We start from the raw sequence: 24,166 nt of genomic DNA, 5'->3' as shown, positions 1-24,166 counted from the left end.
GTTTACTTACCTTGGCAGTGACATTCATGTCCCTGGTGACTCTTCCTATGAAGTCAGTAGACAGATGGGGAGAGCTTGGTGGTTCATGAGGTCACTGGAAAGGGGTGTGTGGCGCTCCCAATATCTCTGCAAAAGAACGAAGGGCCAAGTCTTTAGAGTCCTGGTGCTTCCTTTCTTGCTATATGTTTGTGAGACATGGATGCTCCCCAGTGACCTGAGATGAAGACTGGACTCCTTTGGTACTGTGCCCCTTCGAGAATCCTTGGGTACCGCTGGTTTTACTTTGTGTTCCTCATGGAATCCGTTGGGGGAAATGGAAGGAAAAACCACTAGGAAGAATAAGGTTGTCAAATGTTGTGAAAGTATTGGGGTTAAGAATACAGAGAGGATGGAGTGGAAAGAAATGGGGAAAAAGATAACCAAAAAAAAAAGCAGGATTTTGGAGGTTAACGAACTTATCAATAGAAGGGAAGATATTGCTGATGAAGGCAGTTACAATCCCAAAACTATCGTATTTAGCAAATGTGTTTTTTCCACCAAAGAAAATAGTAAGAAGAATTATAAGAAAGTGTTTTGTGTTCTTATAGGGTTCATAATGTGAAAAATTGGCAAGAAGGAAGGTAATGAAAATGGAGGGAAAGAGGTTCGAATATAGAAAGGGAGTTGACTTTAAGACACACAGCAACTGTTGTTAATATGACATTAAGTAAAATTGGGAAGTTAGCGGATATGATCAGATATCTGCTAGGAACAGAATTCAAAAAAGCAAAAGAGCCCAATTAAATAAGGGGAAATCCGAGTGCCATCTGCAGGGCAAGTGGCAGGAGGACTTTACACGACATGAAAATACATAGAGGCGGTTAAAATATTAGGGATCCATTTTGGAGAGGAGAAGGAGGGAAGAAGAGACTGGAAGGAGATGGAAAGAAAGTTATACAAGCTCACAAGTCTCTGGAGGACTAGGAGACTAACATATGAGGGCAAAATTTTGCTAATTAAGTCAATAATTTTGCCCAGGCTCTTTTCTGGCAACAGTTTTTTTACGGACAAAATATATTCTAAGGAAAATCGAAAGACAATGTTTTTATTTTTTTGGGAGGTCTACAGATGAGAAGGTCGCAAGACAGAAAGTAAAGAAACAAAAAAGGAAAGGGGGAGAAAGGTTTTCTGGACTTAAGGATCTTGTTAAGATTGAAATACACGGCCGTTTACATATCCTTGTTACAGAGCGGAAAGGGAGGGCAGCGGATTTAGCCAGGTACATGATGGGTGGTCATCTAAGAAGGTTTGGGCTTTATAAAACCCAGAACAAGAAACCATATGAGTTTAGATTACCCAAACTATACAGGAGGTTGATGGACTGTATCAAAGATTGTGGGCTTCAGCAGGATGAAAAGGACTTGTGGAGGAGGTGGAAAGAATTAGTGGAAAAGTAAGGGAAAGTGAGAAGCCAGTAAACATTACTGGGAAATCTAGAGAGGAATCTAAACTGATATGGGAAAGATTTGGGGGAAAGTTTCCAAATAATCAAGTAGCAGATATAGCCTGGCTGGCCGCCCATGAAGCACTAGAAACCAACCTGGCTTTAAGTAAAAGAAAGAATTTACAAGGGCCTAAATGTCCCAGGGACGGATGTAAAAGAAAAAAAATAAGTCAGTATGGACATGCAATGTGGGACTGCCCCACAGTGGCAAGGATATGGAAGGAAGTAAGGCAGAGACACATAGTAGACATCAAGCTGGATAGAGACTTGGTGGTGTTTGGGAGGTCAGGGAAAAGAGAGGTCGGGAAGAAAGATTGGGACCGAATAAACGTGATAAAAGAAGTATTGTGGAAGGCAAGGTGTGCATACACAAATAAACAGAAAGTTTTTTCCCAACAGAAAATAATTGGAATGATCAGAGAAAACCTCTCGTTTTATGAGAAAAACATCTCAACTTTGGAAGCCCTCTTTTCTAAACGACAGCCCTATGTTTTTATTTTTTCTCTCCTTCCCTGTCTGTCTTCATTTTTTTTTTTTTTGCCATTCTTTTAAATTTGAATGTACGTTGTCCTTCATGCTGATCCCCTTCTGTCGGCTCTCTCGCTCTCGCCACCCATTTAAGACCCCCCTGTTCCCCGTTCCTCCTCATGGATGGATGGATGGATAGAAAGACAGATAGATCTCGTCCAGCTCTTCAGACGGGAGCCTGCAACTTTACAAAGGCGGGCATCGTCCAGAAAGGACCAGCAGCCTCGTGTCCTTTCCAACCTGCAATCCCACAGTGGCATCAAAGGGAGGGCAAGCACCGGCTCAAGTCTCGAACGTGTACCCAGGGCTGCCCCAGATCACTCGGCTGCCAAAAGCCCAGCTTCTGATACGGGTGGAAGGAGGAAAAGAAAAAGACGAGGCGAAGGGCGACTCCTGCTGGCAGAAAGGCAAAAGCTTACGGCACTCGGTATTCCCAGGCGGTCTCCCATCCAAGTACTAACCGAGCCCGACTCTGCTTAGCTTCCGAGATCGGACGAGATCGGGCGTGTTCAGAGTGGTATGGCCGTAAACGAGGGCTGCTCGTTTTCTCTCCCAAATAGGCAACTGTGGAAGCCCTCTTTTCTAAACGACAGCCCTATGTTTTTTTTTTTTTTTTTTCTCCTTCCCCTGTCTGTCTTCATTTTTTTTTTTTAATTGCCATTCTTTTGAAATTTTAAGTTATGTCTTTTGAATTAGAATGTGCGTTGTCCTTCATACTGATCCCCTTCTGTCGGCTCTCTCGCTCTCGCCACCCATTTAAGACTCCCCTGTTACCCGTTCCACCTCATGGATGGATGGATTGATGGATGGATGGATGGATGGATAGATAGACAGAGAGATCTCGTCCAGCTCATCAGACGGGGAGCCTGCAACTTTACAAAGGGGGGCATCTTCCAGAAAGAACCAGCAACCTCGTATCCTTGCTAACGTGCAATCCCACAGTGGCATCAAAGGGAGGGCAAGCACCGGCTCAAGTCTCGAACGTGTACCCAGCGCTGCCCCAGATCACTCGGCGGCCTCGGCGCAGGTCTTCCCGAGGGTGCTCTGCTGCCGTGTGCGCGCCCACGCCGAGGGCTTCTTCCTCTCGGTCTCCGGAGCGCAGGGTCGCCTTCCTCTTTCGCAGCTTGCCCTCCTGCCTCCTGTCTGCCGCCTGCCGCCTGTCTTTGCTGTTGGGCGGCTGTTTCTCATTCAGCATCCCGCCCAGTCCTACCCCTCCTGTTTCTCTTCCAGCCAATAAGCTCCAGCGATGGGTGGCTGGTTTGCATAAGAGCGAGGTGCACCTTGGGGTTGCTAGTGAAACCTGTCTAATCAAGGTGGTGAGGTCGGTGCAACCCCAACATCCGGGTCACGGTGCACACGGGCGTCTGGGCAGCAGCTAGCTCCCGCGCATGCGCGCTCCCGAGGCCAAAGAAGCCCGAAGGATCCCGAAGAAGCCCGAAGGAGGCCGAAGGACCGAGGACTGTGCTGGGAAAACCTCCCGCCGCCGAGCGATGAAGCCGAGGAAGTGGGAGGATGAGCGCCGGGCTGTACAACTCATACTTACCTGGCAGGGGAGATACCATGATCACTAAGGTGGTTCTCCCAGGGCGAGGCTCATCCATTGCACTCGGGTGTGCTGACCCCTGCGATTTCCCCAAATGCGGGAAACTCGACTGCATAATTTGTGGTAGTGGGGACTGCGTTCGCGCTCTCCCTGATAGTCCTGGTTCAAAAAACAGACTGAAAACATGCGTTTCAACTTATGGAAGTGGTGCTTGGGCGATTGTGAAGCAGGAGCCTGTGAGACAACGGCTCTGGGAGCTTTAAGCAATAAATAAAGAAGTTCCAAAAATCAATCAATCAATCTGTCTGTCTGTCCATTTATTTATTTATTTTAAGGACCCCCGCCCAATAGAAAAATTATAATAAAAATAATATTAATTTAAATTAACTAATCAATGTATGTATTTATCTTAAGGACCCCCCCACACACATAATAAAATAATAATATAAATAATCATTCATTATTTTTAGTGCCTCTTTACTGATTTTAAGCCGCTTTCCTTGCTGCCAAGAGCCCAGCTTCTGACACGGGTGGAAGGAGGAAAAGAAAAGACGAGGTGAAGGGCGACTCCTGCTGGCAGAAAGGCAAAAGCTTACAGCACTCGGTATTCCCAGTAAACGAGGGCTGCTCCTTTTTCTCTCCCCAAATATGCAACTTTGGAAGCCCTCTTTTCTGAACGACAGCCGTATGTTTTTTTTTTTCACTCCTTCCCTGTCTGTCTTCATTTTTTTTTTGCCATTCTTTTGAAATTTTTCGAATGTCTTTTGAATTAGAATGTACGTTGTCCTTCATGCTGATCCCCTTCTGTCGGCTCTCGCTCTCGCCACCCATTTAAGACCCCCCTGTTACCCGTTCCACCTCATGGACGGATGGATGGATGGATGGATGGATACATAGATAGACAGATAGATCTCGTCCAGCTCTTCAGACGGGGAGCCTGCAACTTTACAAAGGGGGGCATCGTCCAGAAAGGACCAGCAACCTCGTGTCCTTGCTAGCGTGCAATCCCACAGTGGCATGGGCAAAGCGTGAATATCGGCAAAGTTTCTTAGCAGCCTTTGTCGATTTTCACAAAGCATTCGACTCAGTTGTTCGAGCTTCCCTGTGGGAGTTCCTGAGACTTAGTGGGATTCCCCCTGAAGTTGCTGGATATCATGGCCAGCCCGTACACTGGTACTGTGAGTGGTGTGGAGACAGAACCTCTGTGTTTTTCCCAGTTGATTCTGTGGTTCGTCAGGGGTGTGTTCTTGCTCCTACTTTGTTCAGTGCTTGTATGGACTGGGTGTTGTGCAGGGTCATGGGGTTCAGCGGCTGTGGGGCATCTGTTGGAGAAGAAAGATTCATGAATATTGACTTTGCTGATGATGCTGTGATTGTCGTGGAGTCAATGGAGGCTCTGATCAGGGTGCTCAAGAGACTGAGTGAGGAGTCTGAGTGTCTGGGCTTGTGAGTGTCCTGGATGAAAACCAACAGCCAGGCCTTTAATGACCTCTTGGGCACAGATATCAGCAGTGTGTCTGTTTGCGGAGAGTGTGTTGACCTTGTTGAGTGGTTTACTTACCTTGGCAGTGACATTCATGTCCCTGGTGACTCTTCCTATGAAGTCAGTAGACAGATGGGGAGAGCTTGGTGGTTCATGAGGTCACTGGAAAGGGGTGTGTGGCGCTCCCAATATCTCTGCAAAAGAACGAAGGGCCAAGTCTTTAGAGTCCTGGTGCTTCCTTTCTTGCTATATGTTTGTGAGACATGGATGCTCCCCAGTGACCTGAGATGAAGACTGGACTCCTTTGGTACTGTGCCCCTTCGGAGAATCCTTGGGTACCGCTGGTTTTACTTTGTGTTCCTCATGGAATCCGTTGGGGGAAATGGAAGGAAAAACCACTAGGAAGAATAAGGTTGTCAAATGTTGTGAAAGTATTGGGGTTAAGAATACAGAGAGGATGGAGTGGAAAGAAATGGGGAAAAAGATAACCAAAAAAAAAAGCAGGATTTTGGAGGTTAACGAACTTATCAATAGAAGGGAAGATATTGCTGATGAAGGCAGTTACAATCCCAAAACTATCGTATTTAGCAAATGTGTTTTTTCCACCAAAGAAAATAGTAAGAAGAATTATAAGAAAGTGTTTTGTGTTCTTATAGGGTTCATAATGTGAAAAATTGGCAAGAAGGAAGGTAATGAAAATGGAGGGAAAGAGGTTCGAATATAGAAAGGGAGTTGACTTTAAGACACACAGCAACTGTTGTTAATATGACATTAAGTAAAATTGGGAAGTTAGCGGATATGATCAGATATCTGCTAGGAACAGAATTCAAAAAGCAAAAGAGCCCAATTAAATAAGGAAATCCGAGTGCCATCTGCAGGGCAAGTGGCAGGAGGACTTTGGGCACGACATGAAAATACATAGAGGGGCGGTTAAAATATTAGGGATCCATTTTGGAGAGGAGAAGGAGGGAAGAAGAGACTGGAAGGAGATGGAAAGAAAGTTATACAAGCTCACAAGTCTCTGGAGGACTAGGAGACTAACATATGAGGGCAAAATTTTGCTAATTAAGTCAATAATTTTGCCCAGGCTCTTTTCTGGCAACAGTTTTTTTACGGACAAAATATATTCTAAGGAAAATCGAAAGACAATGTTTTTATTTTTTTGGGAGGTCTACAGATGAGAAGGTCGCAAGACAGAAAGTAAAGAAACAAAAAAGGAAAGGGGGAGAAAGGTTTTCTGGACTTAAGGATCTTGTTAAGATTGAAATACACGGCCGTTTACATATCCTTGTTACAGAGCGGGAAAGGGAGGGCAGCGGATTTAGCCAGGTACATGATGGGTGGTCATCTAAGAAGGTTTGGGCTTTATAAAACCCAGAACAAGAAACCATATGAGTTTAGATTACCCAAACTATACAGGAGGTTGATGGACTGTATCAAAGATTGTGGGCTTCAGCAGGATGAAAAGGACTTGTGGAGGAGGTGGAAAGAATTAGTGGAAAAGTAAGGGAAAGTGAGAAGCCAGTAAACATTACTGGGAAATCTAGAGAGGAATCTAAACTGATATGGGAAAGATTTGGGGGAAAGTTTCCAAATAATCAAGTAGCAGATATAGCCTGGCTGGCCGCCCATGAAGCACTAGAAACCAACCTGGCTTTAAGTAAAAGAAAGAATTTACAAGGGCCTAAATGTCCCAGGGACGGATGTAAAAGAAAAAAAATAAGTCAGTATGGACATGCAATGTGGGACTGCCCCACAGTGGCAAGGATATGGAAGGAAGTAAGGCAGAGACACATAGTAGACATCAAGCTGGATAGAGACTTGGTGGTGTTTGGGAGGTCAGGGAAAAGAGAGGTCGGGAAGAAAGATTGGGACCGAATAAACGTGATAAAAGAAGTATTGTGGAAGGCAAGGTGTGCATACACAAATAAACAGAAAGTTTTTTCCCAACAGAAAATAATTGGAATGATCAGAGAAAACCTCTCGTTTTATGAGAAAAACATCTCAACTTTGGAAGCCCTCTTTTCTAAACGACAGCCCTATGTTTTTATTTTTTCTCTCCTTCCCTGTCTGTCTTCATTTTTTTTTTTTTTTTTGCCATTCTTTTAAATTTGAATGTACGTTGTCCTTCATGCTGATCCCCTTCTGTCGGCTCTCTCGCTCTCGCCACCCATTTAAGACCCCCCTGTTCCCCGTTCCTCCTCATGGATGGATGGATGGATAGAAAGACAGATAGATCTCGTCCAGCTCTTCAGACGGGGAGCCTGCAACTTTACAAAGGGGGGCATCGTCCAGAAAGGACCAGCAGCCTCGTGTCCTTTCCAACCTGCAATCCCACAGTGGCATCAAAGGGAGGGCAAGCACCGGCTCAAGTCTCGAACGTGTACCCAGGGCTGCCCCAGATCACTCGGCTGCCAAAAGCCCAGCTTCTGATACGGGTGGAAGGAGGAAAAGAAAAAGACGAGGCGAAGGGCGACTCCTGCTGGCAGAAAGGCAAAAGCTTACGGCACTCGGTATTCCCAGGCGGTCTCCCATCCAAGTACTAACCGAGCCCGACTCTGCTTAGCTTCCGAGATCGGACGAGATCGGGCGTGTTCAGAGTGGTATGGCCGTAAACGAGGGCTGCTCGTTTTTCTCTCCCCAAATAGGCAACTGTGGAAGCCCTCTTTTCTAAACGACAGCCCTATGTTTTTTTTTTTTCTCCTTCCCTGTCTGTCTTCATTTTTTTTTTTTAATTGCCATTCTTTTGAAATTTTAAGTTATGTCTTTTGAATTAGAATGTGCGTTGTCCTTCATACTGATCCCCTTCTGTCGGCTCTCTCGCTCTCGCCACCCATTTAAGACTCCCCTGTTACCCGTTCCACCTCATGGATGGATGGATTGATGGATGGATGGATGGATGGATAGATAGACAGAGAGATCTCGTCCAGCTCATCAGACGGGGAGCCTGCAACTTTACAAAGGGGGGCATCTTCCAGAAAGAACCAGCAACCTCGTATCCTTGCTAACGTGCAATCCCACAGTGGCATCAAAGGGAGGGCAAGCACCGGCTCAAGTCTCGAACGTGTACCCAGCGCTGCCCCAGATCACTCGGCGGCCTCGGCGCAGGTCTTCCCGAGGGTGCTCTGCTGCCGTGTGCGAGCGCCCACGCCGAGGGCTTCTTCCTCTCGGTCTCCGGAGCGCAGGGTCGCCTTCCTCTTTCGCAGCTTTGCCTCCTGCCTCCTGTCTGCCGCCTGCCGCCTGTCTTTGCTGTTGGGCGGCTGTTTCTCATTCAGCATCCCGCCCAGTCCTACCCCTCCTGTTTCTCTTCCAGCCAATAAGCTCCAGCGATGGGTGGCTGGTTTGCATAAGAGCGAGGTGCACCTTGGGGTTGCTAGTGAAACCTGTCTAATCAAGGTGGTGAGGTCGGTGCAACCCCAACATCCGGTCACGGTGCACACGGGCGTCTGGGCAGCAGCTAGCTCCCGCGCATGCGCGCTCCCGAGGCCAAAGAAGCCCGAAGGATCCCGAAGAAGCCCGAAGGAGGCCGAAGGACCGAGGACTGTGCTGGGGAAAACCTCCCGCCGCCGAGCGATGAAGCCGAGGAAGTGGGAGGATGAGCGCCGGGCTGTACAACTCATACTTACCTGGCAGGGGAGATACCATGATCACTAAGGTGGTTCTCCCAGGGCGAGGCTCATCCATTGCACTCCGGGTGTGCTGACCCCTGCGATTTCCCCAAATGCGGGAAACTCGACTGCATAATTTGTGGTAGTGGGGGACTGCGTTCGCGCTCTCCCTGATAGTCCTGGTTCAAAAAACAGACTGAAAACATGCGTTTCAACTTATGGAAGTGGTGCTTGGGCGATTGTGAAGCAGGAGCCTGTGAGACAACGGCTCTGGGAGCTTTAAGCAATAAATAAAGAAGTTCCAAAAATCAATCAATCAATCTGTCTGTCTGTCCATTTATTTATTTATTTTAAGGACCCCCGCCCAATAGAAAAATTATAATAAAAATAATATTAATTTAAATTAACTAATCAATGTATGTATTTATCTTAAGGACCCCCCCACACACATAATAAAATAATAATATAAATAATCATTCATTATTTTTAGTGCCTCTTTACTGATTTTAAGCCGCTTTCCTTGCTGCCAAGAGCCCAGCTTCTGACACGGGTGGAAGGAGGAAAAGAAAAGACGAGGTGAAGGGCGACTCCTGCTGGCAGAAAGGCAAAAGCTTACAGCACTCGGTATTCCCAGTAAACGAGGGCTGCTCCTTTTTCTCTCCCCAAATATGCAACTTTGGAAGCCCTCTTTTCTGAACGACAGCCGTATGTTTTTTTTTTTTTCTCCTTCCCTGTCTGTCTTCATTTTTTTTTTGCCATTCTTTTGAAATTTTTCGAATGTCTTTTGAATTAGAATGTACGTTGTCCTTCATGCTGATCCCCTTCTGTCGGCTCTCTCGCTCTCGCCACCCATTTAAGACCCCCCTGTTACCCGTTCCACCTCATGGACGGATGGATGGATGGATGGATGGATACATAGATAGACAGATAGATCTCGTCCAGCTCTTCAGACGGGAGCCTGCAACTTTACAAAGGGGGCATCGTCCAGAAAGGACCAGCAACCTCGTGTCCTTGCTAGCGTGCAATCCCACAGTGGCATGGAGCGCAAGCGTGAATATCGGCAAAGTTTCTTAGCAGCCTTTGTCGATTTTCACAAAGCATTCGACTCAGTTGTTCGAGCTTCCCTGTGGGAGTTCCTGAGACTTAGTGGGATTCCCCCTGAAGTTGCTGGATATCATGGCCAGCCCGTACACTGGTACTGTGAGTGGTGTGGAGACAGAACCTCTGTGTTTTTCCCAGTTGATTCTGTGGTTCGTCAGGGGTGTGTTCTTGCTCCTACTTTGTTCAGTGCTTGTATGGACTGGGTGTTGTGCAGGGTCATGGGGTTCAGCGGCTGTGGGGCATCTGTTGGAGAAGAAAGATTCATGAATATTGACTTTGCTGATGATGCTGTGATTGTCGTGGAGTCAATGGAGGCTCTGATCAGGGTGCTCAAGAGACTGAGTGAGGAGTCTGAGTGTCTGGGCTTGTGAGTGTCCTGGATGAAAACCAACAGCCAGGCCTTTAATGACCTCTTGGGCACAGATATCAGCAGTGTGTCTGTTTGCGGAGAGTGTGTTGACCTTGTTGAGTGGTTTACTTACCTTGGCAGTGACATTCATGTCCCTGGTGACTCTTCCTATGAAGTCAGTAGACAGATGGGGAGAGCTTGGTGGTTCATGAGGTCACTGGAAAGGGGTGTGTGGCGCTCCCAATATCTCTGCAAAAGAACGAAGGGCCAAGTCTTTAGAGTCCTGGTGCTTCCTTTCTTGCTATATGTTTGTGAGACATGGATGCTCCCCAGTGACCTGAGATGAAGACTGGACTCCTTTGGTACTGTGCCCCTTCGGAGAATCCTTGGGTACCGCTGGTTTTACTTTGTGTTCCTCATGGAATCCGTTGGGGGAAATGGAAGGAAAAACCACTAGGAAGAATAAGGTTGTCAAATGTTGTGAAAGTATTGGGGTTAAGAATACAGAGAGGATGGAGTGGAAAGAAATGGGGAAAAAAGATAACCAAAAAAAAAAAGCAGGATTTTGGAGGTTAACGAACTTATCAATAGAAGGGAAGATATTGCTGATAAGGCAGTTACAATCCCAAAACTATCGTATTTAGCAAATGTGTTTTTTCCACCAAAGAAAATAGTAAGAAGAATTATAAGAAAGTGTTTTGTGTTCTTATAGGGTTCATAATGTGAAAAATTGGCAAGAAGGAAGGTAATGAAAATGGAGGGAAAGAGGTTCGAATATAGAAAGGGAGTTGACTTTAAGACACACAGCAACTGTTGTTAATATGACATTAAGTAAAATTGGGAAGTTAGCGGATATGATCAGATATCTGCTAGGAACAGAATTCAAAAAAGCAAAAGAGCCCAATTAAATAAGGGGAAATCCGAGTGCCATCTGCAGGGCAAGTGGCAGGAGGACTTTGGGCACGACATGAAAATACATAGAGGGGCGGTTAAAATATTAGGGATCCATTTTGGAGAGGAGAAGGAGGGAAGAAGAGACTGGAAGGAGATGGAAAGAAAGTTATACAAGCTCACAAGTCTCTGGAGGACTAGGAGACTAACATATGAGGGCAAAATTTTGCTAATTAAGTCAATAATTTTGCCCAGGCTCTTTTCTGGCAACAGTTTTTACGGACAAAATATATTCTAAGGAAAATCGAAAGACAATGTTTTTATTTTTTTGGGAGGTCTACAGATGAGAAGGTCGCAAGACAGAAAGTAAAGAAACAAAAAAGGAAAGGGGGAGAAAGGTTTTCTGGACTTAAGGATCTTGTTAAGATTGAAATACACGGCCGTTTACATATCCTTGTTACAGAGCGGAAAGGGAGGGCAGCGGATTTAGCCAGGTACATGATGGGTGGTCATCTAAGAAGGTTTGGGCTTTATAAAACCCAGAACAAGAAACCATATGAGTTTAGATTACCCAAACTATACAGGAGGTTGATGGACTGTATCAAAGATTGTGGGCTTCAGCAGGATGAAAAGGACTTGTGGAGGAGGTGGAAAGAATTAGTGGAAAAAGTAAGGGAAAGTGAGAAGCCAGTAAACATTACTGGGAAATCTAGAGAGGAATCTAAACTGATATGGGAAAGATTTGGGGGAAAGTTTCCAAATAATCAAGTAGCAGATATAGCCTGGCTGGCCGCCCATGAAGCACTAGAAACCAACCTGGCTTTAAGTAAAAGAAAGAATTTACAAGGGCCTAAATGTCCCAGGGACGGATGTAAAAGAAAAAAATAAGTCAGTATGGACATGCAATGTGGGACTGCCCCACAGTGGCAAGGATATGGAAGGAAGTAAGGCAGAGACACATAGTAGACATCAAGCTGGATAGAGACTTGGTGGTGTTTGGGAGGTCAGGGAAAAGAGAGGTCGGGAAGAAAGATTGGGACCGAATAAACGTGATAAAAGAAGTATTGTGGAAGGCAAGGTGTGCATACACAAATAAACAGAAAGTTTTTTCCCAACAGAAAATAATTGGAATGATCAGAGAAAACCTCTCGTTTTATGAGAAAAAACATCTCAACTTTGGAAGCCCTCTTTTCTAAACGACAGCCCTATGTTTTTTATTTTTTTCTCTCCTTCCCCTGTCTGTCTTCTTTTTTTTTTTTTTTTTTTTTTTGCCATTCTTTTAAATTTGAATGTACGTTGTCCTTCATGCTGATCCCCTTCTGTCGGCTCTCTCGCTCTCGCCACCCATTTAAGACCCCCCTGTTACCCGTTCCACCTCATGGATGGATGGATGGATGGATGGATACATAGATAGACAGATAGATCTCGTCCAGCTCTTCAGACGGGGAGCCTGCAACTTTACAAAGGGGGGCATCGTCCAGAAAGGACCAGCAACCTCGTGTCCTTGCTAGCGTGCAATCCCACAGTGGCATGGAGCAAAGCGTGAATATCGGCAAAGTTTCTTAGCAGCCTTTGTCGATTTTCACAAAGCATTCGACTCAGTTGTTCGAGCTTCCCTGTGGGAGTTCCTGAGACTTAGTGGGATTCCCCCTGAAGTTGCTGGATATCATGGCCAGCCCGTACACTGGTACTGTGAGTGGTGTGGAGACAGAACCTCTGTGTTTTTCCCAGTTGATTCTGTGGTTCGTCAGGGGTGTGTTCTTGCTCCTACTTTGTTCAGTGCTTGTATGGACTGGGTGTTGTGCAGGGTCATGGGGTTCAGCGGCTGTGGGGCATCTGTTGGAGAAGAAAGATTCATGAATATTGACTTTGCTGATGATGCTGTGATTGTCGTGGAGTCAATGGAGGCTCTGATCAGGGTGCTCAAGAGACTGAGTGAGGAGTCTGAGTGTCTGGGCTTGTGAGTGTCCTGGATGAAAACCAACAGCCAGGCCTTTAATGACCTCTTGGGCACAGATATCAGCAGTGTGTCTGTTTGCGGAGAGTGTGTTGACCTTGTTGAGTGGTTTACTTACCTTGGCAGTGACATTCATGTCCCTGGTGACTCTTCCTATGAAGTCAGTAGACAGATGGGGAGAGCTTGGTGGTTCATGAGGTCACTGGAAAGGGGTGTGTGGCGCTCCCAATATCTCTGCAAAAGAACGAAGGGCCAAGTCTTTAGAGTCCTGGTGCTTCCTTTCTTGCTATATGTTTGTGAGACATGGATGCTCCCCAGTGACCTGAGATGAAGACTGGACTCCTTTGGTACTGTGCCCCTTCGAGAATCCTTGGGTACCGCTGGTTTTACTTTGTGTTCCTCATGGAATCCGTTGGGGGAAATGGAAGGAAAAACCACTAGGAAGAATAAGGTTGTCAAATGTTGTGAAAGTATTGGGGTTAAGAATACAGAGAGGATGGAGTGGAAAGAAATGGGGAAAAAGATAACCAAAAAAAAAAAGCAGGATTTTGGAGGTTAACGAACTTATCAATAGAAGGGAAGATATTGCTGATGAAGGCAGTTACAATCCCAAAACTATCGTATTTAGCAAATGTGTTTTTTCCACCAAAGAAAATAGTAAGAAGAATTATAAGAAAGTGTTTTGTGTTCTTATAGGGTTCATAATGTGAAAAATTGGCAAGAAGGAAGGTAATGAAAATGGAGGGAAAGAGGTTCGAATATAGAAAGGGAGTTGACTTTAAGACACACAGCAACTGTTGTTAATATGACATTAAGTAAAATTGGGAAGTTAGCGGATATGATCAGATATCTGCTAGGAACAGAATTCAAAAAAGCAAAAGAGCCCAATTAAATAAGGAAATCCGAGTGCCATCTGCAGGGCAAGTGGCAGGAGGACTTTGGGCACGACATGAAAATACATAGAGGCGGTTAAAATATTAGGGATCCATTTTGGAGAGGAGAAGGAGGGAAGAAGAGACTGGAAGGAGATGGAAAGAAAGTTATACAAGCTCACAAGTCTCTGGAGGACTAGGAGACTAACATATGAGGGCAAAATTTTGCTAATTAAGTCAATAATTTTGCCCAGGCTCTTTTCTGGCAACAGTTTTTACGGACAAAATATATTCTAAGGAAAATCGAAAGACAATGTTTTTATTTTTTTGGGAGGTCTACAGATGAGAAGGTCGCAAGACAGAAAGTAAAGAAACAAAAAAGGAAAGGGGGAGAAAGGTTTTCTGGACTTAAGGATCTTGTTAAGATTGAAATACACGGCCGTTTACATATCCTTGTTACAGAGCGGAAAGGGAGGGCAGCGGATTTAGCCAGGTACATGATGGGTGGTCATCTAAGAAGGTTTGGGCTTTATAAAACCCAGAACAAGAAACCATATGAGTTTAGATTACCCAAACTATACAGGAGGTTGATGGACTGTATCAAAGATTGTGGGCTTCAGCAGGATGAAAAGGACTTGTGGAGGAGGTGGAAAGAATTAGTGGAAAAGTAAGGGAAAGTGAGAAGCCAGTAAACATTACTGGGAAATCTAGAGAGGAATCTAAACTGATATGGGAAAGATTTGGGGGAAAGTTTCCAAATAATCAAGTAGCAGATATAGCCTGGCTGGCCGCCCATGAAGCACTAGAAACCAACCTGGCTTTAAGTAAAAGAAAGAATTTACAAGGGCCTAAATGTCCCAGGGACGGATGTAAAAGAAAAAAAATAAGTCAGTATGGACATGCAATGTGGGACTGCCCCACAGTGGCAAGGATATGGAAGGAAGTAAGGCAGAGACACATAGTAGACATCAAGCTGGATAGAGACTTGGTGGTGTTTGGGAGGTCAGGGAAAAGAGAGGTCGGGAAGAAAGATTGGGACCGAATAAACGTGATAAAAGAAGTATTGTGGAAGGCAAGGTGTGCATACACAAATAAACAGAAAGTTTTTTCCCAACAGAAAATAATTGGAATGATCAGAGAAAACCTCTCGTTTTATGAGAAAAACATCTCAACTTTGGAAGCCCTCTTTTCTAAACGACAGCCCTATGTTTTTATTTTTTCTCTCCTTCCCTGTCTGTCTTCATTTTTTTTTTGCCATTCTTTTAAATTTGAATGTACGTTGTCCTTCATGCTGATCCCCTTCTGTCGGCTCTCTCTCTCGCCACCCATTTAAGACCCCCCTGTTCCCCGTTCCTCCTCATGGATGGATGGATGGATAGAAAGACAGATAGATCTCGTCCAGCTCTTCAGACGGGAGCCTGCAACTTTACAAGGGGGGCATCGTCCAGAAAGGACCAGCAGCCTCGTGTCCTTTCCAACCTGCAATCCCACAGTGGCATCAAAGGGAGGGCAAGCACCGGCTCAAGTCTCGAACGTGTACCCAGGGCTGCCCCAGATCACTCGGCTGCCAAAAGCCCAGCTTCTGATACGGGTGGAAGGAGGAAAAGAAAAAGACGAGGCGAAGGGCGACTCCTGCTGGCAGAAAGGCAAAAGCTTACGGCACTCGGTATTCCCAGGCGGTCTCCCATCCAAGTACTAACCGAGCCCGACTCTGCTTAGCTTCCGAGATCGGACGAGATCGGGCGTGTTCAGAGTGGTATGGCCGTAAACGAGGGCTGCTCGTTTTCTCTCCCAAATAGGCAACTGTGGAAGCCCTCTTTTCTAAACGACAGCCCTATGTTTTTTTTTTTTTCTCCTTCCCTGTCTGTCTTCATTTTTTTTTTTTAATTGCCATTCTTTTGAAATTTTAAGTTATGTCTTTTGAATTAGAATGTGCGTTGTCCTTCATACTGATCCCCTTCTGTCGGCTCTCTCGCTCTCGCCACCCATTTAAGACTCCCCTGTTACCCGTTCCACCTCATGGATGGATGGATTGATGGATGGATGGATGGATGGATAGATAGACAGAGAGATCTCGTCCAGCTCATCAGACGGGGAGCCTGCAACTTTACAAAGGGGGGCATCTTCCAGAAAGAACCAGCAACCTCGTATCCTTGCTAACGTGCAATCCCACAGTGGCATCAAAGGGAGGGCAAGCACCGGCTCAAGTCTCGAACGTGTACCCAGCGCTGCCCCAGATCACTCGGCGGCCTCGGCGCAGGTCTTCCCGAGGGTGCTCTGCTGCCGTGTGCGAGCGCCCACGCCGAGGGCTTCTTCCTCTCGGTCTCCGGAGCGCAGGGTCGCCTTCCTCTTTCGCAGCTTTGCCTCCTGCCTCCTGTCTGCCGCCTGCCTGCCTGTCTTTGCTGTTGGGCGGCTGTTTCTCATTCAGCATCCCGCCCAGTCCTACCCCTCCTGTTTCTCTTCCAGCCAATAAGCTCCAGCGATGGGTGGCTGGTTTGCATAAGAGCGAGGTGCACCTTGGGGTTGCTAGTGAAACCTGTCTAATCAAGGTGGTGAGGTCGGTGCAACCCCAACATCCGGGTCACGGTGCACACGGGCGTCTGGGCAGCAGCTAGCTCCCGCGCATGCGCGCTCCCGAGGCCAAAGAAGCCCGAAGGATCCCGAAGAAGCCCGAAGGAGGCCGAAGGACCGAGGACTGTGCTGGGGAAAACCTCCCGCCGCCGAGCGATGAAGCCGAGGAAGTGGGAGGATGAGCGCCGGGCTGTACAACTCATACTTACCTGGCAGGGGAGATACCATGATCACTAAGGTGGTTCTCCCAGGGCGAGGCTCATCCATTGCACTCCGGGTGTGCTGACCCCTGCGATTTCCCCAAATGCGGGAAACTCGACTGCATAATTTGTGGTAGTGGGGGACTGCGTTCGCGCTCTCCCCTGATAGTCCTGGTTCAAAAAACAGACTGAAAACATGCGTTTCAACTTATGGAAGTGGTGCTTGGGCGATTGTGAAGCAGGAGCCTGTGAGACAACGGCTCTGGGAGCTTTAAGCAATAAATAAAGAAGTTCCAAAAATCAATCAATCAATCTGTCTGTCTGTCCATTTATTTATTTATTTTAAGGACCCCCGCCCAATAGAAAAATTATAATAAAAATAATATTAATTTAAATTAACTAATCAATGTATGTATTTATCTTAAGGACCCCCCCACACACATAATAAAATAATAATATAAATAATCATTCATTATTTTTAGTGCCTCTTTACTGATTTTAAGCCGCTTTCCTTGCTGCCAAGAGCCCAGCTTCTGACACGGGTGGAAGGAGGAAAAGAAAAGACGAGGTGAAGGGCGACTCCTGCTGGCAGAAAGGCAAAAGCTTACAGCACTCGGTATTCCCAGTAAACGAGGGCTGCTCCTTTTTCTCTCCCCAAATATGCAACTTTGGAAGCCCTCTTTTCTGAACGACAGCCGTATGTTTTTTTTTTTTTCACTCCTTCCCCTGTCTGTCTTCATTTTTTTTTTGCCATTCTTTTGAAATTTTTCGAATGTCTTTTGAATTAGAATGTACGTTGTCCTTCATGCTGATCCCCTTCTGTCGGCTCTCTCGCTCTCGCCACCCATTTAAGACCCCCCTGTTACCCGTTCCACCTCATGGACGGATGGATGGATGGATGGATGGATACATAGATAGACAGATAGATCTCGTCCAGCTCTTCAGACGGGGAGCCTGCAACTTTACAAAGGGGGGCATCGTCCAGAAAGGACCAGCAACCTCGTGTCCTTGCTAACGTGCAATCCCACAGTGGCATGGAGCGCAAGCGTGAATATCGGCAAAGTTTCTTAGCAGCCTTTGTCGATTTTCACAAAGCATTCGACTCAGTTGTTCGAGCTTCCCTGTGGGAGTTCCTGAGACTTAGTGGGATTCCCCCTGAAGTTGCTGGATATCATGGCCAGCCCGTACACTGGTACTGTGAGTGGTGTGGAGACAGAACCTCTGTGTTTTTCCCAGTTGATTCTGTGGTTCGTCAGGGGTGTGTTCTTGCTCCTACTTTGTTCAGTGCTTGTATGGACTGGGTGTTGTGCAGGGTCATGGGGTTCAGCGGCTGTGGGGCATCTGTTGGAGAAGAAAGATTCATGAATATTGACTTTGCTGATGATGCTGTGATTGTCGTGGAGTCAATGGAGGCTCTGATCAGGGTGCTCAAGAGACTGAGTGAGGAGTCTGAGTGTCTGGGCTTGTGAGTGTCCTGGATGAAAACCAACAGCCAGGCCTTTAATGACCTCTTGGGCACAGATATCAGCAGTGTGTCTGTTTGCGGAGAGTGTGTTGACCTTGTTGAGTGGTTTACTTACCTTGGCAGTGACATTCATGTCCCTGGTGACTCTTCCTATGAAGTCAGTAGACAGATGGGGAGAGCTTGGTGGTTCATGAGGTCACTGGAAAGGGGTGTGTGGCGCTCCCAATATCTCTGCAAAAGAACGAAGGGCCAAGTCTTTAGAGTCCTGGTGCTTCCTTTCTTGCTATATGTTTGTGAGACATGGATGCTCCCCAGTGACCTGAGATGAAGACTGGACTCCTTTGGTACTGTGCCCCTTCGAGAATCCTTGGGTACCGCTGGTTTTACTTTGTGTTCCTCATGGAATCCGTTGGGGGAAATGGAAGGAAAAACCACTAGGAAGAATAAGGTTGTCAAATGTTGTGAAAGTATTGGGGTTAAGAATACAGAGAGGATGGAGTGGAAAGAAATGGGGAAAAAGATAACCAAAAAAAAAAGCAGGATTTTGGAGGTTAACGAACTTATCAATAGAAGGGAAGATATTGCTGATGAAGGCAGTTACAATCCCAAAACTATCGTATTTAGCAAATGTGTTTTTTCCACCAAAGAAAATAGTAAGAAGAATTATAAGAAAGTGTTTTGTGTTCTTATAGGGTTCATAATGTGAAAAATTGGCAAGAAGGAAGGTAATGAAAATGGAGGGAAAGAGGTTCGAATATAGAAAGGGAGTTGACTTTAAGACACACAGCAACTGTTGTTAATATGACATTAAGTAAAATTGGGAAGTTAGCGGATATGATCAGATATCTGCTAGGAACAGAATTCAAAAAAGCAAAAGAGCCCAATTAAATAAGGGGAAATCCGAGTGCCATCTGCAGGGCAAGTGGCAGGAGGACTTTGGGCACGACATGAAAATACATAGAGGGGCGGTTAAAATATTAGGGATCCATTTTGGAGAGGAGAAGGAGGGAAGAAGAGACTGGAAGGAGATGGAAAGAAAGTTATACAAGCTCACAAGTCTCTGGAGGACTAGGAGACTAACATATGAGGGCAAAATTTTGCTAATTAAGTCAATAATTTTGCCCAGGCTCTTTTCTGGCAACAGTTTTTTTACGGACAAAATATATTCTAAGGAAAATCGAAAGACAATGTTTTTATTTTTTTGGGAGGTCTACAGATGAGAAGGTCGCAAGACAGAAAGTAAAGAAACAAAAAAGGAAAGGGGGAGAAAGGTTTTCTGGACTTAAGGATCTTGTTAAGATTGAAATACACGGCCGTTTACATATCCTTGTTACAGAGCGGAAAGGGAGGGCAGCGGATTTAGCCAGGTACATGATGGGTGGTCATCTAAGAAGGTTTGGGCTTTATAAAACCCAGAACAAGAAACCATATGAGTTTAGATTACCCAAACTATACAGGAGGTTGATGGACTGTATCAAAGATTGTGGGCTTCAGCAGGATGAAAAGGACTTGTGGAGGAGGTGGAAAGAATTAGTGGAAAAGTAAGGGAAAGTGAGAAGCCAGTAAACATTACTGGGAAATCTAGAGAGGAATCTAAACTGATATGGGAAAGATTTGGGGGAAAGTTTCCAAATAATCAAGTAGCAGATATAGCCTGGCTGGCCGCCCATGAAGCACTAGAAACCAACCTGGCTTTAAGTAAAAGAAAGAATTTACAAGGGCCTAAATGTCCCAGGGACGGATGTAAAAGAAAAAAATAAGTCAGTATGGACATGCAATGTGGGACTGCCCCACAGTGGCAAGGATATGGAAGGAAGTAAGGCAGAGACACATAGTAGACATCAAGCTGGATAGAGACTTGGTGGTGTTTGGGAGGTCAGGGAAAAGAGAGGTCGGGAAGAAAGATTGGGACCGAATAAACGTGATAAAAGAAGTATTGTGGAAGGCAAGGTGTGCATACACAAATAAACAGAAAGTTTTTTCCCAACAGAAAATAATTGGAATGATCAGAGAAAACCTCTCGTTTTATGAGAAAAAACATCTCAACTTTGGAAGCCCTCTTTTCTAAACGACAGCCCTATGTTTTTTTTTTTTCTCTCCTTCCCTGTCTGTCTTCATTTTTTTTTTGCCATTCTTTTAAATTTGAATGTACGTTGTCCTTCATGCTGATCCCCTTCTGTCGGCTCTCTCGCTCTCGCCACCCATTTAAGACCCCCCTGTTCCCCGTTCCTCCTCATGGATGGATGGATGGATAGAAAGACAGATAGATCTCGTCCAGCTCTTCAGACGGGGAGCCTGCAACTTTACAAAGGGGGGCATCGTCCAGAAAGGACCAGCAGCCTCGTGTCCTTTCCAACCTGCAATCCCACAGTGGCATCAAAGGGAGGGCAAGCACCGGCTCAAGTCTCGAACGTGTACCCAGGGCTGCCCCAGATCACTCGGCTGCCAAAAGCCCAGCTTCTGATACGGGTGGAAGGAGGAAAAGAAAAAGACGAGGCGAAGGGCGACTCCTGCTGGCAGAAAGGCAAAAGCTTACGGCACTCGGTATTCCCAGGCGGTCTCCCATCCAAGTACTAACCGAGCCCGACTCTGCTTAGCTTCCGAGATCGGACGAGATCGGGCGTGTTCAGAGTGGTATGGCCGTAAACGAGGGCTGCTCGTTTTCTCTCCCAAATAGGCAACTGTGGAAGCCCTCTTTTCTAAACGACAGCCCTATGTTTTTTTTTTTTTTTTCTCCTTCCCCTGTCTGTCTTCATTTTTTTTTTTTTTTTTTTTTTTAATTGCCATTCTTTTGAAATTTTAAGTTATGTCTTTTGAATTAGAATGTGCGTTGTCCTTCATACTGATCCCCTTCTGTCGGCTCTCTCGCTCTCGCCACCCATTTAAGACTCCCCTGTTACCCGTTCCACCTCATGGATGGATGGATTGATGGATGGATGGATGGATGGATAGATAGACAGAGAGATCTCGTCCAGCTCATCAGACGGGGAGCCTGCAACTTTACAAAGGGGGGCATCTTCCAGAAAGAACCAGCAACCTCGTATCCTTGCTAACGTGCAATCCCACAGTGGCATCAAAGGGAGGGCAAGCACCGGCTCAAGTCTCGAACGTGTACCCAGCGCTGCCCCAGATCACTCGGCGGCCTCGGCGCAGGTCTTCCCGAGGGTGCTCTGCTGCCGTGTGCGAGCGCCCACGCCGAGGGCTTCTTCCTCTCGGTCTCCGGAGCGCAGGGTCGCCTTCCTCTTTCGCAGCTTTGCCTCCTGCCTCCTGTCTGCCGCCTGCCGCCTGTCTTTGCTGTTGGGCGGCTGTTTCTCATTCAGCATCCCGCCCAGTCCTACCCCTCCTGTTTCTCTTCCAGCCAATAAGCTCCAGCGATGGGTGGCTGGTTTGCATAAGAGCGAGGTGCACCTTGGGGTTGCTAGTGAAACCTGTCTAATCAAGGTGGTGAGGTCGGTGCAACCCCAACATCCGGGTCACGGTGCACACGGGCGTCTGGGCAGCAGCTAGCTCCCGCGCATGCGCGCTCCCGAGGCCAAAGAAGCCCGAAGGATCCCGAAGAAGCCCGAAGGAGGCCGAAGGACCGAGGACTGTGCTGGGGAAAACCTCCCGCCGCCGAGCGATGAAGCCGAGGAAGTGGGAGGATGAGCGCCGGGCTGTACAACTCATACTTACCTGGCAGGGGAGATACCATGATCACTAAGGTGGTTCTCCCAGGGCGAGGCTCATCCATTGCACTCCGGGTGTGCTGACCCCTGCGATTTCCCCAAATGCGGGAAACTCGACTGCATAATTTGTGGTAGTGGGGACTGCGTTCGCGCTCTCCCTGATAGTCCTGGTTCAAAAAACAGACTGAAAACATGCGTTTCAACTTATGGAAGTGGTGCTTGGGCGATTGTGAAGCAGGAGCCTGTGAGACAACGGCTCTGGGAGCTTTAAGCAATAAATAAAGAAGTTCCAAAAATCAATCAATCAATCTGTCTGTCTGTCCATTTATTTATTTATTTTAAGGACCCCCGCCCAATAGAAAAATTATAATAAAAATAATATTAATTTAAATTAACTAATCAATGTATGTATTTATCTTAAGGACCCCCCCACACACATAATAAAATAATAATATAAATAATCATTCATTATTTTTAGTGCCTCTTTACTGATTTTAAGCCGCTTTCCTTGCTGCCAAGAGCCCAGCTTCTGACACGGGTGGAAGGAGGAAAAGAAAAGACGAGGTGAAGGGCGACTCCTGCTGGCAGAAAGGCAAAAGCTTACAGCACTCGGTATTCCCAGTAAACGAGGGCTGCTCCTTTTTCTCTCCCCAAATATGCAACTTTGGAAGCCCTCTTTTCTGAACGACAGCCGTATGTTTTTTTTTTTCACTCCTTCCCTGTCTGTCTTCATTTTTTTTTTGCCATTCTTTTGAAATTTTTCGAATGTCTTTTGAATTAGAATGTACGTTGTCCTTCATGCTGATCCCCTTCTGTCGGCTCTCTCGCTCTCGCCACCCATTTAAGACCCCCCTGTTACCCGTTCCACCTCATGGACGGATGGATGGATGGATGGATGGATACATAGATAGACAGATAGATCTCGTCCAGCTCTTCAGACGGGGAGCCTGCAACTTTACAAAGGGGGCATCGTCCAGAAAGGACCAGCAACCTCGTGTCCTTGCTAGCGTGCAATCCCACAGTGGCATGGGCGCAAAGCGTGAATATCGGCAAAGTTTCTTAGCAGCCTTTGTCGATTTTCACAAAGCATTCGACTCAGTTGTTCGAGCTTCCCTGTGGGAGTTCCTGAGACTTAGTGGGATTCCCCCTGAAGTTGCTGGATATCATGGCCAGCCCGTACACTGGTACTGTGAGTGGTGTGGAGACAGAACCTCTGTGTTTTTCCCAGTTGATTCTGTGGTTCGTCAGGGGTGTGTTCTTGCTCCTACTTTGTTCAGTGCTTGTATGGACTGGGTGTTGTGCAGGGTCATGGGGTTCAGCGGCTGTGGGGCATCTGTTGGAGAAGAAAGATTCATGAATATTGACTTTGCTGATGATGCTGTGATTGTCGTGGAGTCAATGGAGGCTCTGATCAGGGTGCTCAAGAGACTGAGTGAGGAGTCTGAGTGTCTGGGCTTGTGAGTGTCCTGGATGAAAACCAACAGCCAGGCCTTTAATGACCTCTTGGGCACAGATATCAGCAGTGTGTCTGTTTGCGGAGAGTGTGTTGACCTTGTTGAGTGGTTTACTTACCTTGGCAGTGACATTCATGTCCCTGGTGACTCTTCCTATGAAGTCAGTAGACAGATGGGGAGAGCTTGGTGGTTCATGAGGTCACTGGAAAGGGGTGTGTGGCGCTCCCAATATCTCTGCAAAAGAACGAAGGGCCAAGTCTTTAGAGTCCTGGTGCTTCCTTTCTTGCTATATGTTTGTGAGACATGGATGCTCCCCAGTGACCTGAGATGAAGACTGGACTCCTTTGGTACTGTGCCCCTTCGGAGAATCCTTGGGTACCGCTGGTTTTACTTTGTGTTCCTCATGGAATCCGTTGGGGGAAATGGAAGGAAAAACCACTAGGAAGAATAAGGTTGTCAAATGTTGTGAAAGTATTGGGGTTAAGAATACAGAGAGGATGGAGTGGAAAGAAATGGGGAAAAAGATAACCAAAAAAAAAAGCAGGATTTTGGAGGTTAACGAACTTATCAATAGAAGGGAAGATATTGCTGATGAAGGCAGTTACAATCCCAAAACTATCGTATTTAGCAAATGTGTTTTTTCCACCAAAGAAAATAGTAAGAAGAATTATAAGAAAGTGTTTTGTGTTCTTATAGGGTTCATAATGTGAAAAATTGGCAAGAAGGAAGGTAATGAAAATGGAGGGAAAGAGGTTCGAATATAGAAAGGGAGTTGACTTTAAGACACACAGCAACTGTTGTTAATATGACATTAAGTAAAATTGGGAAGTTAGCGGATATGATCAGATATCTGCTAGGAACAGAATTCAAAAAAGCAAAAGAGCCCAATTAAATAAGGAAATCCGAGTGCCATCTGCAGGGCAAGTGGCAGGAGGACTTTGGGCACGACATGAAAATACATAGAGGGGCGGTTAAAATATTAGGGATCCATTTTGG

The 24,166-nt window shown here is 46.2% G+C and overlaps 8 non-coding genes across 8 annotated transcripts; 4 read left to right on the top strand and 4 right to left on the bottom strand.

The window, feature by feature from the left end:
- Positions 1–2,423: 2,423 nt before the first annotated feature.
- Positions 2,424–2,542, bottom strand: LOC120522693. Its single transcript, XR_005632475.1, has one exon. It is a non-coding gene; the product is annotated as a 5S ribosomal RNA (ribosomal RNA).
- A 1,004-nt stretch (positions 2,543–3,546) lies between these two features.
- Positions 3,547–3,707, top strand: LOC120522708. The gene has a single exon (XR_005632488.1). It is a non-coding gene; the product is annotated as a U1 spliceosomal RNA (small nuclear RNA).
- A 3,828-nt stretch (positions 3,708–7,535) lies between these two features.
- LOC120522691 lies at positions 7,536–7,654 on the bottom strand. The gene has a single exon (XR_005632474.1). It is a non-coding gene; the product is annotated as a 5S ribosomal RNA (ribosomal RNA).
- Positions 7,655–8,655: 1,001 nt separating this feature from the next.
- Positions 8,656–8,819, top strand: LOC120522702. The gene has a single exon (XR_005632482.1). It is a non-coding gene; the product is annotated as a U1 spliceosomal RNA (small nuclear RNA).
- Positions 8,820–15,466: 6,647 nt separating this feature from the next.
- Positions 15,467–15,585, bottom strand: LOC120522715. Its single transcript, XR_005632494.1, has one exon. It is a non-coding gene; the product is annotated as a 5S ribosomal RNA (ribosomal RNA).
- Positions 15,586–16,587: 1,002 nt separating this feature from the next.
- LOC120522699 lies at positions 16,588–16,751 on the top strand. Its single transcript, XR_005632479.1, has one exon. It is a non-coding gene; the product is annotated as a U1 spliceosomal RNA (small nuclear RNA).
- A 3,829-nt stretch (positions 16,752–20,580) lies between these two features.
- On the bottom strand, positions 20,581–20,699 carry LOC120522714. The gene has a single exon (XR_005632493.1). It is a non-coding gene; the product is annotated as a 5S ribosomal RNA (ribosomal RNA).
- A 1,016-nt stretch (positions 20,700–21,715) lies between these two features.
- LOC120522705 lies at positions 21,716–21,877 on the top strand. The gene has a single exon (XR_005632485.1). It is a non-coding gene; the product is annotated as a U1 spliceosomal RNA (small nuclear RNA).
- The last annotated feature ends 2,289 nt before the right edge of the window (positions 21,878–24,166 follow it).

This window comes from Polypterus senegalus, unplaced genomic scaffold (genome assembly GCF_016835505.1).
Source record: "Polypterus senegalus isolate Bchr_013 unplaced genomic scaffold, ASM1683550v1 scaffold_2225, whole genome shotgun sequence".
Classification (NCBI taxonomy): Eukaryota; Metazoa; Chordata; class Cladistia; order Polypteriformes; family Polypteridae; genus Polypterus; species Polypterus senegalus.
The sequence above is the reverse complement of the archived record's forward strand: the minus strand, read 5'-3'. Positions and strand labels throughout refer to the sequence as shown.